The following is a 16,549-nucleotide window of genomic DNA, read 5'->3' on the forward strand; positions in this document are numbered from 1 at the left end:
TGTGAGTATATACAATGTGTTATGTGAGTATATACAATGTGTTATGTGAGTATATACAACAATGTGTTATGTGAGTATATACAATATGTGATGTGTGAGGGTGCCCACAGAGCCAGAGAAGGGTGTCAGACTCCCCTAGAGCTGGAGTTATAGATGGTATATATATGTGTGTGTGTGTGTGTGTGTGTGTGTGTGTGTGTGTGTGTGTGTGTATTGCATAGGCATATATGCCTGCTGCTGGACAGTAAGATTCATTCTTTAACTCGGCTATTATGAATAGTGCAGCCATGAAGAGGGATGCATGAGTCTCTGTGAAGTGTCAGCTTGGGGTCCTTTGAGTAAATCACTTGTAGTTCCTAGATCTTATTAGCTACATAAAATCACAGATGTTTACATACCTTGAAAGACCTGAAGCTATCTAGGGGAACAAAGGGAGCCATAGGGAGTGGGGAAGGGTGAGCAAATGGAGGGTGGGGTATGGGGACAATCTTCTGAATGTACCACATGGGCTAGCACACAATTTGAAAACGAAAGAAACAAAAACAAAACTGTTTCTAAAATAAGGAACAGGAGCAGGGGAGATGGTTCACAGGTTAATAAGCATGTGACCCACAAAGGTGAGAACCAGAGTTTCCCTAGAAATCCACATAAAATCCTGAGTGGGCATAGCAGCCCACCTGTTATTCTAGACGTGGATGGCAAAGGCAGAGAATCTGCAGAGCAAGCTGGCTAGTGAGACTAGCCAGACTGGTGAGCTCTGACTTTTTCTGAGAGGCCCCACCTCAGTGAATAAGGTAGGAGGATTCCCAACATTGACCTTGGGTCTCCACATGTTCCACCAACACATGTTCACCTACACACAAATAATTTAATGCCTTTTATTCATATATTTTAAATGAAAACAAAACAAAACAAAAAACACATCCTATTTTCTAGGTATGAGTGGTTTGCCTGTATATATGTCTGTGCACCACTTGTGTGCTTAGTGTCCACAGAAGCCAAAAGAGGGGGTTAGACCCCCTGAAACTGGAATTACAGATGGTTGTGAGCTTCCACGTGGGTGCTGGGAACTGAAGCCGGGTCCTCTGGAAGAACAACGAGTGCTTTTAACCACTGAGCCATCTCTCCAGCTCCAAAACTTATTGTACATACACACACACACACACACACACACACACACACACACACACACTCACAAATGCATGTACATACATAGTCACATGACCATAGAGGCCAAAAGAGAGCAGGGACAGTTCAGATCCCCTTAGAATGGAGTCACAAGAGGTTGTGAGAGGCCCAATACAGGTCTTGGGAACAGAATTCAGGCCTCTGGAAGAGCAGTAAGCATTCTTAAACTGCTGAGCCATCTTTTCATATCTTAATTAAAACAACAACAGCAGCAACAACAACACAATGTAAAAGATACAGATGGTTCATTCCACAGTGGAAATACAAGATTTCCAGGAAGCCCTTTTACACTATTCGTAGCTAAGATCCTGGGAAAGTATGGATAACACTGGGGTGGAGGCTTGGGAGTAACTTCTTCAGGCGTAAGTAAGACTAGGGGATGAAGGGAAGGGGTTCTTCCTGCTGGGGAAGGATGTAACTATAGGGGAAAGTGGTCTTTTATATTAAATGGACCTGGCTCCCCTAAAGACCCGGAGAGAAACTTCTGAGTTTGGACACTTTGATTGTCAGCAGAGGGTGCTGTTTGGAGAGGTTGTGGACCGTGCTGGAGGTGGAGCTTCACTGGAGGAAGTAGGAGGCTGGGATTGGGCTTTGATGGTTTATGTCCCAGCCCTCACTTTCAGTCTGATCTTTCCTTTATATCACATATGCTGTTCAGTGAGTTCTGGGGGTCCTTGCTGATCCCCCATGGGCAGCTTTTGCTCCTCATGGAGATCATCTCTGTTCTCAAAAGTGCCAAAATCTTGCACTGACCCATCTGTAGAAGCTACTGGAGGTTTTGTGGTGAGCCAGAGAGGAGAGAATACCTTGCACCATCCAGCAAAACTCACCCCAGGGGCCACACTGGCATTCCTGCTGTTTGTTACTCTGTCCCACTCTGCACAGCCTTTTTTGCTGGATCTCTGCATCCCTGGTCCCCATCCTCTTGTGCAGCATCCAAACTCAGCCTCCTGTCTCTTTCTGTGTTTTTTTTTTTTTTTTTTTTTTTTTTTTTTGGTTTTTTGAGACAGGGTTTCTCTGTGTAGCTTTGCGCCTTTCCTGGATCTCACTCTGTAGACCAGGCTGGCCTTGAACTCACAAAGATCCGCCAGGCTCTGCCTCCCAAGTGCTGGGATTAAAGGCGTGTGCCATCACCGCCCAGCGTTCCTGTCTCTTTCTTTCCATGGACCATACTCATTGAGAATAAAGTGGTCAGCCTACTGGGGTTCCAGGACAAAGCAGTCCTCCCCATGACCCTGTCTTCCCTTACTAGTCTGTTCTAGTGGTTTCTGTTGGTAGCCACCCAAAACACATCTTCCCTTGACCCACGCTGGATCTTCTGCTCTGAAGCCCAGCTCCAATTCCCTTCACCCAGAACCCTAGCATCAGTTTCTTTATGAAGTAGCCAGGAAGAGGCCCACACAGGATCAGAGGTCTCCCAACTACAGGTTCCTAGGGGCCCCAATGCATAGATCAGTCACCATCAGATCCCACAGTATTCCATGATCTGCCCATATTTCATCTTTCTCCTTGAACGTGAACTCTAGGAAGGCTTGGAATATCTCTAGCTGAGCTATCAGATTTTATGAAACTCAGCACATAGTAAGAGCTCAGTATTGCTCCATGGATGAAACGCTGGGTGAGTTCATGAATACTGATGCCTTTGGGTTGCCTAAGGGTCACAGACACTTCTGACACCCCCTGTGCCCCCCCACACCCCTTCATCATCGTGTATGTATACAGAAGTTTCTATAATGGATTTCTTCAGTTCTAGATCATGCTTCTCATAGTCTGAGAGTCAAATGTATTATGCCAGGTCCCATTTCACCTTTCTTGCCTTTAGGCCATAGGGAGCCTACCATTTTAATCAGGAATATGCATTCATGAGGGGCTGAGAAAATGGCTGCCAGAAAAGTGCTTGCTACGCACGCATAAAGATCTGGGTTTAATCCCTGGAACTCATGTTTGGTTTTTTGTTTTTTAAAGTTGTGTTTCGAGGCTCACATGTGTAACCCCAGTGCTGAGGGAGGAGGTGGAGCCAGAAAGATTCCTGAGACTCACTGCTTGGCAGTATTGAATAGTCAACCTAGCTTCAGGTTAGGTAAGAGACCATGTCTCCAAAAATGAGGTGGTAACAGGCCAGTGAGATAGTTCAGTGGGTAAAGGCACCTGCCATCAAGCCTGACAACATGAGCTCAATCCCTGGGCCCCATATGGTAGGAGAACAACCCAATTCTCAAAAGTTGTCCTCTGACCTCTACATACGTATCATGAGATGCTTGAGTGTGTTGCCTTGTTTTGGCTTGCCTGTCATGATGGACTGGATCTTGAACTATGAACTAGAATAAAATGGTGGGTGTGTGGGCACATGAGCGCACACACACACACACACACACACACACACACACACACACACACACACACATACACACACACAGCAGCAGCAGCAGCAGCAGCAGCAACAGCAGCACATACAGGTGCATGCACACCTACACACAAAACAAACAAAAATACCCGCTGATGCACCTTAGCCAATACTTTGAAGATTCCCATGATTCCCGAAGATAAAAATGATCTCTTTTCCTTCCCAGCCCAGCCATCAGGCAGAATGAACTGGAGAACAGAAGGCAGGACCTGGCAACTCTCGCTGATGAAACCACTTACTGAATCCAGTCAAGAAACAGGCCTGTTTACTGGTACCCAGAGCATCCTCCAGCTTCCTTCCAGGCAAAGGTTTTTAACCATTTTAAAAATAAATGATGTTTAAACAAATGCTGATGAAGAGGCGGGGGGGGGGGGGGGGGCAATGGATTAGTGTCACCACTAATCGGTATAAAGTTTGCTTGGAAAACTAAACTGGAGAAGCCAGAAATAGTGCCCTCATCCCTCTCTGCTTCCTGGTTGTAGGTGTGATATTTAAAGCTCTTGTTTCAAGCTCTTGCTGCCTTGCCTTCCCTGGCATGATGGGCTGAACCTTGAACTATGACCCAAAATAAAATGAAACCACCATGTGATCCAGGCACACTACTTCTGGGTATACACTCAAAGGCTCCTGTGGGGAGGGTGGTTTTTTGGTCTTTTAATGGGTTTTGGGTCTGGGATAATTTTCATTGTTTATGATGTTTGGTTACAAGTTGTTAACTGTTAATGGTCAGGAAAAAAGCTGAACATGAAGATTAGATTCAGAGGTTTTGTTTAAAAAAGAAAGAAAAAAGAGAAAAGAGAATATAGATATGAGATAGATCACTGAATCTATTCTGAGAAAAAAGATAAAGAATAATAGGCCAAATGAGTAGATCACTGAATCTACACTAAAAAGAAAAAGAGGAAGATATAAAAATGAGAAAAGGTAGATTACTGAATCTATTATGAAAAGAAAAAATACTTTTAAAAAGGAATTACTTGTTTTAAATAAGATAAGTAATGAAAACTTTTTTGTCTGAATTTGTCAAATGTTACTGGACTGGACATTGTTATATATTGCAGTTTTTTTTTAATCTGAATCTGTCAAATGTTAATGGACATCATTAATGTAATTCTTGACTGTATATCTTGTATATACTTATTGGATAGTTTTTCTTGTATTAGTTATGAGCTTTTTTAAATTTTAGACAAAAAGGGGAAATGAGGTGGTATTGTGTTCCCCGAAATATTGTGCACCCTAATAAACTTATCTGGGGTCAGAGACAGAACAGCCACAATATTAAACATAGAGGATAGGCAGTGGTAGCACATGCCTTTAATCCAGCACTTGGGAGGCAGAGCTAGGCAGAAATCCATGTGTTCAAGGATACAGTCAAGCATGGTGACTCACGCCTTTAATCCCAGAAAGCAAGCCTTTAATCCCAGGGAGTGATGGTAGAAGGCAGAAAGATATATAAGGTGTGAGGACCAGGAACAAGAAGTATTTGGCTGGTTAAGCATTTGGCTGGTTAAGCTTTTAGGTTTTGAGCAGCACAGTTTAGCTGAGAACCATTCTGGGTGAGGACTCAGAGGCCTCCAGTCTGAGGAAACAAGACCAGCTGAGGATCCAGCGAGGTGAGGTAGCTGTGGCTTGTTCTGGTTCTCTGATCTTCCAGTTCACCCCAATACCTGGCTCAGGTTTGATTTTATCAATAAAAACTTTTAAGATTCATGCTACAGGCTCCTAAGTCAGCAGACAACAGAGATGCCTATATATCCACATTCCTTCTTGCACTACCCACTGTAGCCAAGACATTCATGAGCCAGCCAAGATGCCGTCAACAGAAGGACAGGCAAAGTAAATGAGATGTGTGTACACAGAGGAGTTTTATTTAGCCCTAAGGGGAAATGAGACCAGGACATTTGCAGGAAATGGATGTAACTGTCAATCATTTTGTTATGCAAAATGAGCCAGGCTCAGAAAGACAGAGGCCATGTTTTCTCTCATATACAGAACCTCAAGACTTTTATATATATGATAGATAGACAGACAGACAGACAGACAGATAGAGAGACTCTTTGGAACTACTGGGAGAGTGGGTGGGAAGAAACAGGGTAATGGGAGGGTGAATACAAACAACTCCACGATATACATGAAATCAAAATGAAACCCATTATTTTATACAATGAATAGATGCTGTGCTAGCTAGTTTTATGTCAACTTGATACAAGCTAGAGTCATCTGAGAGGAAGGAACCTCAATTGAGAAACTGCATCCATAAGACCAGGCTATAGGCAGGAAAGCCTGTAAAGTATTTTCTTAATTAGTAATTAATGGAGGAGGGGCCAGCCCATTGTGGGTGGAGCCATTCCTGGGCTGGTGGTCCTGGGTTCTATAAGAAAGCAAGCTGAATAAGCCATGAGGAGCAAGTAGTAAGCAGCACTCCTCCATGGCCTCTGCATCAGCTCCTGCCTCCAGGTTCCTGCCCTGCTTGAGTTCCTGTCTTGGCTTCCTTCATTGAACTGTGACTCAGGATGTATAAGCCAAATAACCCTTCCTCTCCAGGTTGCTTTTGGTTATGGTGTTTCATCACAGCAACAGTAAACCCAATTAAGACATACACTAATAAAAGTTTTAAATATTGGGGTCCAGAGAGATGACTCAGTGGCTAAGAGTACTTTTTGTTCTTCCACAGAATCAGAGTTTAATTTCTATCACACATGTCAGATGGCTCACAACCACCTGTAATTCCAGCTCCAGGGAATTTGGCACCCTCTTCTGGATTCTGAAGGTGTGGTGCTTACACATTCATGCACATGTGCATTAGATGCACGCACGTGCGCATGCACCCCCCCAAATTAATAAATCTAAAATGAATATATATGGTGTTTTAGATATCATCCTTTGAACTTCCACCCAAAGAGAAAAGTGATTGTGTATCCACAAGAAAGCTGATTTTAAAAAGAAAATCTAAAAATCTAAAAAATAAAAAAAAAAATTAAAAGTATGGCAGTGGTAGCCTATGCCTTTAATCCCAGTGCTCAGGGGGCAGAGGCAGGAGGATCTTTGTGAGTTTGAGGCCAGCCTGGTCTACAGAGTGAGTTAGAGGACAGCCAGGCTACACAGAGAAACCCTGTTTCAGAAAAAACAAAAAACAAAACAAAACAACAACAACAACAAAAAAAACCCCAAAACCCTGTTTCAAAAGAAAGAAAGAAGGAAGGAAGGAAGGAAGGAAGGAAGGAAGGAAGGAAGGAAGGAAGGAAGGAAGGAAAAGAAAGTCTACAAAAGCATCTTGGTGACTCACTATGTGACTAATGTTCCTGAACTCGGTCTCAAATCATCCTGACTTGAGTAACACCTGCCAGGCTTGTGACTCCAGAGTGACTAATGGTATCCACAGGACTTATTCGTGGACACTTTACCCAGGACTGGAGGAAACATGATATTACAGACATTAGCAGGTCGGAACATCTGTTAAGTGGGGTGAGCCACCACCAAGGGTTCCCTGGGGAGGCAATTTCTGGCTAGAACTTGGATTCCCGGGAAGGACTCCCTAGAAGAACGCTGATGAGATCAGATAATTATCTCCTCCAGAAATCAGGGGAAATTGAAAATCAACAGAATCTGTAGAAAATGAGAAGGACACAGAAAGAGGCGACGGCGGGGCACGGGAGCCTCAGAAGGCATTCTGTTTTTGTAAACTCAATTGCCTCGTGTCATCGCCGCCTGAGGCCCTTGCGGAACTTCTCTCTTGAGCTAAGAATAAAGTGCCATGGCCTCATCCTTTCAGGGAAACCCAGATGCCCTGCTCGGGCTTCCTCCATCTTCCCCTGATGAAAGAATTTTACCTGGGAGACATAAACCAACATCTACTCGCTTCAGATAGGACGCCCAATGGCTGAGGTGAGGAAACGATCCCATCCAGGGATGGTTTGGCAAAGCCATGGAGTTCAACTGGGGTTGTTACGGCATGGGGGTGAGAGGTTACGCATAGGAGCAGTAGTAACTTGTGGGCAGCTACACCGCTAAAGACAAAAAGAAAAATCTCTCTCCCAGCAACAGTTAACTGCTTATAGATCCTCAGGAGGGTTGGCTCATGCCATCGTTAACAGAGCTTTAAAGGGCCCAGTCTTCGGAGGGCCTCCTGTGGGCCCTCCCAGCAGCTGAGCGGTCAAGAGTATACCAGCAATGCATGCTGGGAAGATAATGGTCCACATCACCCTCCCTGTCCTGACCTTCCTGACTGTCTTGTAGCTCCCAGAAAGGGGTCCAACACCATCTTTCACAGAGCCATTGAAAGCTGTCCTGTGATGAGAACCTCTCATTCCTTCCTGTACTGGATACCTGTGAGGTCACCATGTCACCTGCACAACATTCTGCATAAGGGACCCCAGGCTCAGGTTAGTCTTTGCTCACTTCAGGAAAATCCAAGAGTTAGAAATGCCCATTCTGTCTGCACTGATGCGTGGTGGTGGTGGTGGTGTGTGTAAAACAGATCGCTCTCTGCACTTTCGAATATGCTCAAAACCTTCCACAATAAAGAACTGAAAATAAAAACAAAGTGTCATTTCCAAGGGAGAAAGAAAAAGATTTGGAACTCAGAGTCCCTTTTCTCCCATGGAAGGGGTCCATCCATTAAAAAAAAAAAAAAAAAAAAAAAAAACTAGACAGCTCAGCCTTTAGTTACAACAAGCACGCTTGGGAAACAACCCAAACAGCTTAATCAACCCAGAACATAGAGAAGGCTGTTTGCGGAACTTAATTGTCATTTTAATGTGTTTTAATTGCATAGAAATGCTATTTAATGTAGTGTTTCACTTCCCATTTGCTGTCTTGGGGAAACGGCAGAGCATCAGAAAAGGAGGTAGGCTGTCACTAGAGGGGTCTGGAGCCGCTGGATGAGGGTGACATATTCCCCCAAGAGCAGACCTGGGCCCCAGGCTGGTTTCTCCACTTGGTCACCATCTTATCCCCCTCTACCAACAACCGCCCCACAGACCGGGAGTCAAGAGTGTCAGAGGAGAGCAAGGACCAGGGATGCATTTGCCTGGGAGCAACAGATAAATGGGGAACAGTCTGCTGGGTGGTGGTGGCACCACGCCTTTAATCCCAGTACACGGGAGGCAGAGCCAGGCGGATCTCTGTGAGTTCGAGGCCAGCCTGGTCTACAGAGTGAGATCCAGGACAGGCACCAAAGCTACACAGAGAAAACCTGTCTCAAAAAAAACAAAAAAACAACAAAAAAAAATTGGGAACAGTCCACCCAGGTCATGTCCCAAAGGGCATAGCAGAAGAACATCAAAATCATCTCTCCCTCACACCAGGCTCCAAAGGGATTCCAGGCTGGGAAACTGAGGCAACTGAGAAATTAACACTAACCCTCCTGGATATTTTGGCTGACAAAAAAAAAAAAAAAATAGATGCAAGTCCTCCCACTCTCCCACTCCACTCCCACCCTCCGCTCCATTTGGCACAATGATGAGAAGGTGGGAGAACCAGCAGCCCTTTTGTGACATGTGGACATTGAGGCTGGTGAAAGGTGTTAGGAGTCGGGGGAGTAACGATCACCCGGAATGAGCTACTGTCATTATCACACAGCATGGCCCAGCTGGGCAAGAAAGGGTGACCCCATCAATGTTAGGGAGATGGAGCCTATCCTAGTTAGCTTTAATGGTCAGCTTGACACAGCCTAGACTCACCTGAGAAGGGAGTCTCCATTGCGGGATTACACAGATGAGATTGGCCTGTTATTTGTGTGGGATTCTCTTAATTGTTAATATCTAAGTTTCCTGTCTCAGGGTTTTGTTTTGTTCTGTTCTTTATTTTTGTTTTGTTTTGTTTTGTTTTTTGTTTTTTGTTTTTCAAGACAGGGTTTCTCTGTGTAGCTTTGGCGCCTGTCCTGGAACTCGCTTTGGAGACCAGGCTGGCCTTGAACTCACAGAGATTCGCCTGGCTCTGCCTCCCGAGTGCTGGGATTAAAGGATGTGCCACCCACCATCGCCCGGCTTGTTTCATTTTTGTTTGTTTGTTTTGTTTTGAGACAGGGTCTCAGGTCATGCAAGCTAGCCTCGAACTGACTATGTAGGCAAGGATGCCCTTGAACTGATCCTCGTACCTCCTGAGTGCTAGGATTATAGTCTTACACCATGATGCTGGGTAAAACCCAAAACTACTCACCCAGCCTCCCAGCCTGGGCAGAGGATCTGTTCACTTTCTTCCCCTCATCTCCCACACTCCAGGCTCTGGCTCCCTATCTGATCCTTGCCAATTCGAAGCTAGCTCCTACTCGCTGTCCACACATTTGGTCCCCTAGCTTAGGGAGCTTCCAGAAACTGCCAGGAGGGAGGGTGCAATCTCCTTGTTCTAGTCTCAGCTCAGAGAGGCCTGTGGTCCAAGTCTACATTATCCTCCCACCTGCCTGGAAGAGGAAAGGACAAATAAATGAGCACCCTGAGAGGACACTGCCCACCACCACTTAGAACAGTGGCTTTCGACCTGTAGGTGGCGATTCCTTTGTGGGTCAAACAGCCTTGTCACAGGGGTCACCTAAAACTATCAGAAAACACAGATATGAACATCATAATTCATAACAGTAGCAAAATTATAGTTATAAAGTAGCAACGAAAGTAACGTTATGGAGGGTGGTCACCACCGCATGAGGAACTGTATTAAAGAGTTGCAGCATTAGGAAGGTTGTGAACCACTGACTTAGAAGAAGTGACAGGAACTAACTGAAGGACAACGACTACTCAGACACTTGGTTGGGGAGAGGGCAGATGAGGAGGAGGGAGGGCTTAGCTGGTGCACACCTGTAACCCTCGCACTCAGGAGGCTGAAACGGGAAGACCACAAGTTTGACAACAGCCTGGATTACATAGTGAGGTCCGGTCTAGCTGGGGTTACATGACAGACCCCCCACACACACAAGGACAGGGCAACGGACCTCACCTCAAACCAGCAAACAAACCCTCACAAACAATAGGAATCCTCACAAAGGACCCACAGGGTCCTCTCTTCTCCCAGGGAGACGCTGAAGGGTGCTGCACACAGTTCCTCAGAGTCCCTGGCAGGTGAGTCCTGGTGACTTGTGGCTATAATCCAACCCCTCCCCCCTTTGAAACTGCCATGGCGTCATCTCCCTTTCCTGCCCTTTCCTGCAGTTCATGGAGCTGCTTCTTTTGCCTCAAATTCCCAGGCCTGGGTCTCTGTCGGGGACAGTGGCAGCCAGAACATAGGCTCTAAGCCTGCATGCCAGCTTCAGCTCCTAGCTTGCAAGCCCCATGACTCTGGGTATATTGAAGGCTCGGGGAAGCCCCCGAGTTCCCTCAGCCACAAACAGGATAATAACACCACTTTGTAAACATCTGATTGCAGATTAAGTAAGATAACAAATATAAATGCCACCCGTGGGGCTGAATGCTGGGGTTGGCAAAAGGGAGGGTGTGCTCCAGTACACAGGAGCACTGGTAAATAAAGCTGGAGAAAAGCTGTGTGCACACACAGGGGCTCAGAAACACACAGACACACTCGGACATGTGCACACACATGGCACGACCTGTGTATACACATACTGAGGCACAGATGGCCACACAGACACCCACGTGTGCTTATACGAGTACCAGGAAGAATGCTTGCACACACAGGAAGGGGCACTCAGTCTTTTACTAGAAACTTCTGAAATTCTGAAACCAAAACCCTCAAAACAAAACAGCCACCACCTCAATGAGAAGACAAGTTTATTTAGGGCCAAAGATGAGCGACCATGGCATGGGAATGCAGACTTAGGGTGACCCAAATACCATGAGCCATCACGGGAATAGTCACCCAAGCTTTTTATAGTCACAGAATGAAAGAAAGCCATAAATTAAGACATTTTCCAGACATACCAGTGGGGACATCAGGAAGGTGGTGGCTGAAAAGATGGGGAAAGTCTCTGCTATAGATCTCAGACCCCTGATGACACAGTGGAAGAGAAGTGTGACACCTTGCACCTGGGTGGGCCTTCCAGGTGTGACATATGTTCCTGGGTGTGATTTCCTGGGTGTGACATGGGGGGAGTGGTCATCTCGGTTCTCAGGGGAGGAGGGGGAAGGGAAGGAGAAGAGACAGGAACGAGGTGGGTTTTTTTTTTTTTTTTAAAGATTTATTTATTTATTATGTATACAGAAGCGGGTGCCAGATCTCATTACAGATGGTTGTGAGCCACCATGTGGGTGCTGGGAATTGAACTCAGGACCTCTGGAAGAGTAGTCAGTGCTCTTAACCTCTGAGCCATCTTCCCAGGCCATGAGGTGGGTTTTAAGCTGTATAGTTGCTGTCTACTGGTGCAGGAGGCCCAGTCCCTATGGGATTCTGTTCTCTGGGACTGCTGTAGGCAGAAAGCTGAAATAATGACCTCAGCCAACACCCAGGGTAACAGAGCCCCTGCATGAAGCACCCAGTCTCTGCCAGCCACGGTCTCTCTGTGTAACAGCCCTGGCTGCCCTGGAACTTGCTTTGTAGACCAGGCTGGCCTCAAAGTCACGGGGATCCGCCTGCCTCCGACTCCTGAGTGCTGGGATTCAAGGTGTGCACAGCCCAGCTCTGGTTTTTTTTGGTCCCCAGCCTGGGCTCCAGGAAACTCGGGACAGGAAGTGTTAGGTCTCCAGGGACACTGCAGCCATCAACAAACCCTGACTGCCTCCATCTCACCCTCCAGCTCATTAGGAGAAGAAACCTGACACAGAGTGAAGCACGCTTCATTTCTTTGGGGTGGACTGGCCCGGCTTAAAATAGTTAATATTTTGTTTTATCTTCATTGACTTGTCTAATAACGCAGAGAATATCCTCCCTGGGCACAGAACAAAAGAGATTATCCTGTCACAGGAGCTTAACTGAAGCCCGCCAGCTGAATGCTGATCCAAGGTGTGGGGGACCTGGCTCCCCCTGCTTAAAACAATTAGGCTTATCCTCGGGGAGACACCTCCCCTTCTTCCCAAACAGCTTCCCAGCCATGCACCTCTTTCTCTGGCGTGGGGGGAGAAGAGGGGGCTGTGTTCTAGATCATTCTTTTACCTGACAGGTGATAAATAGGTAATCAGGAGATGTAAATGCCTGGCATTAAAAGGACACAGCTCTCAAAGGGGCAGCTGACAGGCTCAGGGCCCACTACATCTACCAGTACAAGCCAGTTTCATTTTCTTAGTGCGCTGCAGATAAAAAAACAGAAACAAAAAGGACTCACAGGCCAGACTGCTCTGGGAGTGTGTGTGGGAGTGTGTGTGTGTGTGTGTGTGTGTGTGTGTGTGTGTGTGTGTGTGTGTGTGTGTGTACGCACAGTGCTGGGGACAGGGAGTCCTCTCTAGGCAGTGATTTTATCAGAGCCATCTCTGTCCACATTTCCTGGGACCTATGAAGAGCTTTTCTGCAAAAATCATCCAGGTTGAACTCATATCTCTCCTGGTTTTCCCTCATTTGGAACTCAATTTAATTTACTTTAAAAAATTATTTTTAGCATACGTGTGTGCGTGTACGTGTGTGCCAGAGATAAACACTGGGAATCCTCTATCACTTTTCACCTTAGATTTTGAGGCAGGGTCTCCCACTGAACCTGGAGCTCACCAATTAGGTTAGGCTGACTGGTCAACAAGTTTCAGGGATCCTCCTGTTTCCATCCCCCAACTGTGATGGGGTTATAGATTCACATCATGCCTCGCATTTCATGTAGATGCTGGGAATCTAAACTGAGGACCTCGTGCTTGCACAAACCAAACCAAAGAAGAACACACACACACACAAATACAGAGAGAGAGAGAGAGAGCACACACATAAGCTTTACTAAGACATCTCAGCTTTTCCATTTAATTTTTACTATATATATATATATATATATATATATATATATATATGTGTGTGTGTGTGTGTGTGTGTGTGTGTGTGTGTGTGTATGTATATATAAATACATATATATATTTAAACGTTAGCAAAGAATTTCAGGGTCAAAACCAAGCAATGAGTATTCAGGAAAGGGAGAAAGAGATGGAGACCTGTATTAGTTACTGATCTGTGGCTGTGATAAAAAAAAAACACCCTGACAAAAGGCAAGTGAGGGAAGAAAGGGCTTATTCTTGCTTACAGTTCCAGAGGGGATACAGCCTGTCAGGTGTGGAGGGCACGGTGACAGGAGTGTGAGGCTAGCCCAAATATACTCAGCAAGAAGAGAGAGAGAGAGAGAGGCAGAGAGAGAGAGAGAGAGACAGAAAGAGAGAGAGGCAGAGAGAGAGAGAGACAGAGACAGACAGAGAGAGAGAGAGGCAGGGAGAGAGAGAGAAAGAGAGAGAGGGAGAGAGAGAGAGAGAGAGAGAGAGAGAGAGAGAGAGAGAGAGAGAGAGAGAGAGAGAACAAGAACAGGAAGTTGGGCAAGATCATAAACCCTCCAAGCCCACCTGTGGCAATGCGCTCCTTCCAACAAGGCTCTACCTCCCAAAGGTTCTGTAACCTCCCCAAACAGCACCACCTACTGGACATCATCAAGTGTTGAGCCTCTATGGGAGGGAAATGGTTTACAACCACACCACAAGACCTAACCTTAGCCCTGGTGGGGTCCATTTGATGACCTTCCTATGTCCAGTTGGTGTCTGCCAGTTTTGCTTTGAGTCTTTGCTTTTCTTTAGACAAAAAGAAAAAAGGGAGGCCAGAGCACTGGAGCCTGGGGCTTTGGCATTTCAAGTGTCTAGAAGGCTTATTGCCGAGTGGGAAGAAATGCCAGCCCAGGGTTCAGAAACGTGTGCATGGAGCTGCAAATGCACAGCGAATCATTTCCCTCCTCACTGCTTCCTTTTTTTTTTTTTTTTTTTTTTAAATGAAGCCCTCTGAAGTTCAACACTTAGGGAAAGGCTCCAAGGGAGTTGTATTCAGGGGGAGAAAGTATGACAGTTAATATTGATGGTCACCTTGACGGTACTTAGAATCATCATGGAAATAAATCTCTGGTCATGTCTTCAAGGGCGTTTCTAGAACGGGTTAGCTGACTTGGGAAGACCCACCCTAAATGTGGGCGTCACCACGCCTGGACTGAATAGGAAGGAGAAAGTGAGCGGAGCCCCAGAATTCAACTGTCTCTCTTCTTCCTGACTGTGGATGCGGCGTGATCAGCTGGCCCAATGCCCACACCTTCCCACCACGACAGACTGTGCACCATCAAAACGTGAGCCCTTCCTTAGGCTGCTCTGGTCGGGAATTTGACCACTAGCTGCACACACTAGAGGAATCTGGCCTCTACTGCCTCGATTCTAGAACAGTCTTCATTCGGAATGATTGGAAGAAATTAATCAGTTGGGACAGAGGTCATCCTGGCAGTGGAGCCATGCATGCAAATGGCCTGTGGCAGGAGTGGGCAGGGAAATATGCAGCCAAGAGAAGAAGAGGAAGGCCTCCAGGTAAAAGACAAAAGGAAGGGTGAGATTACTCAGGTGGGTCTGAAGCCACCAGATCAGACCAGGGCACACAGAGCTTGGTGGGCCAAGTCAAGGATTAGATCTGTAATCCCCAAAGCCAAGGGAAGCCACTGTAGGATTTAGTGTGAGAGCGCTCAAGCTTGAGGGTGGGAGTTGATCCAGTTTGCATTCACACAAAACCCTGGGATTTCCATCTGGCATGCAAATTAGACTGTGCCAAGAAGGGATGGAGGTAAGCCAGTCTGCAGGCTACAGTGGAGAATGTTGGAGGGAGGTGGGCCAGCGGCACCACCTCAAGTGGGAGTGGCAGAGGGACAGAAGGGCAGAGAGGCACTGAGATGCCCAAGACATGGGGCACTGAGGGTGTGGTAGTTTGAATGACATTGGCCCCCATAAGCTTATAGGGGGCGGCACTATTAGGAAGTGTGGCCTTGTTGGAGTAGGCGTGGCCCTGTTGGAGGAAGTGTGTCACTGTGGCGGCAGGCTTTGAGGTCTCACAGATGCTCAAATCACACCCAGTGTCTCACTTCACTTCCTGTTGCCCGTGCAAGATGGAGGACTCTCAGCTACCTCTCCAGCACCATGTCTACCTGCATGCTGCCATGTCCCACCATGATGATAATGGACTGAACCTCTGAACTGCAAGTCACCCCATTAAATGTTTTTCCTTTATAAGAGTTGCCATCATGGTGTTTCTTCACAGCAATAGAAACCCTAACTAAGACAGAGGGTGAGGGACAAGGAGGCATTGGGGATGGCTATCCTTTCTGGTTGGCTGTGGGAAAGGAATACTCAATTTCTCTTTTGGCTCAAAATGCTCACACCCTCCTGGGCCTCCTTGCCCACAGGCTCTTCCTTCTCCTTATCCATTACTGGCTCCTTCTCAATGTATCTGAGACTCCCACTTCTCCAAAGGGACCTATATAGCCTTGTAGATTTAAAGAGCCCTGGGTTATATTTATATTGCTGCAATTGGACAGAAACAGCAGAAAGGAAGTATTTATTGGGGGTCACAGTTTAGAGGGTACATCCCATCATGGTGGGGAAGGCATGGCGGCAGGAGAATGAGGCAGCTGGTCATGTTGTATCCACAGTTGGGAAGCAGAGAGAGATGGATGCTGGTGCTCAGCTTGCTGTCTCCTTTCTATTCAGACCCGGACTGCAGTCTATGGATGCTGCTGCCTGAGTTCAGGCTGGGTTTTCTTACTTCAGTTAACACACTCCAGAAGCTCCCTCATAGACGTGTCCAAGAGACTTGAATCCTAGATTCTCAATTCTGTGCAGCTGGCAATATTAACTATGACAATGTGGTGGGCATCAGAGAAAACCAAGATGAAAGGATATCTCTCCAAGTTTAAAATCATCAAGTAAGGCCAAGGCCTTTTGGAGCAAATCAGAGTATCCCTGAGCTGCTGCTTTGGACAGATGGACAGAGCACTCCATGAAACACTATGAAGCATCATAAAGCAACAAATCCACATCCAAAAAATAAGAAACCATTTAAAAAAAAAGTGTAAGCAATTGTGCAGAATCTTTCTGG

The 16,549-nt window shown here is 46.3% G+C and overlaps 1 protein-coding gene across 1 annotated transcript in view; it reads right to left on the reverse strand.

The window, feature by feature from the left end:
* The window catches only part of Galnt17 (polypeptide N-acetylgalactosaminyltransferase 17), a 442,332-nt gene that overhangs the window by 126,710 nt on the left and 299,073 nt on the right, over nucleotides 1-16,549 (reverse strand). The window lies entirely within an intron of this gene.

Source organism: Peromyscus californicus, unplaced genomic scaffold (assembly GCF_007827085.1).
Source record: "Peromyscus californicus insignis strain IS unplaced genomic scaffold, ASM782708v3 Scaffold_2__1_contigs__length_46816999, whole genome shotgun sequence".
NCBI lineage: Eukaryota > Metazoa > Chordata > Mammalia > Rodentia > Cricetidae > Peromyscus > Peromyscus californicus.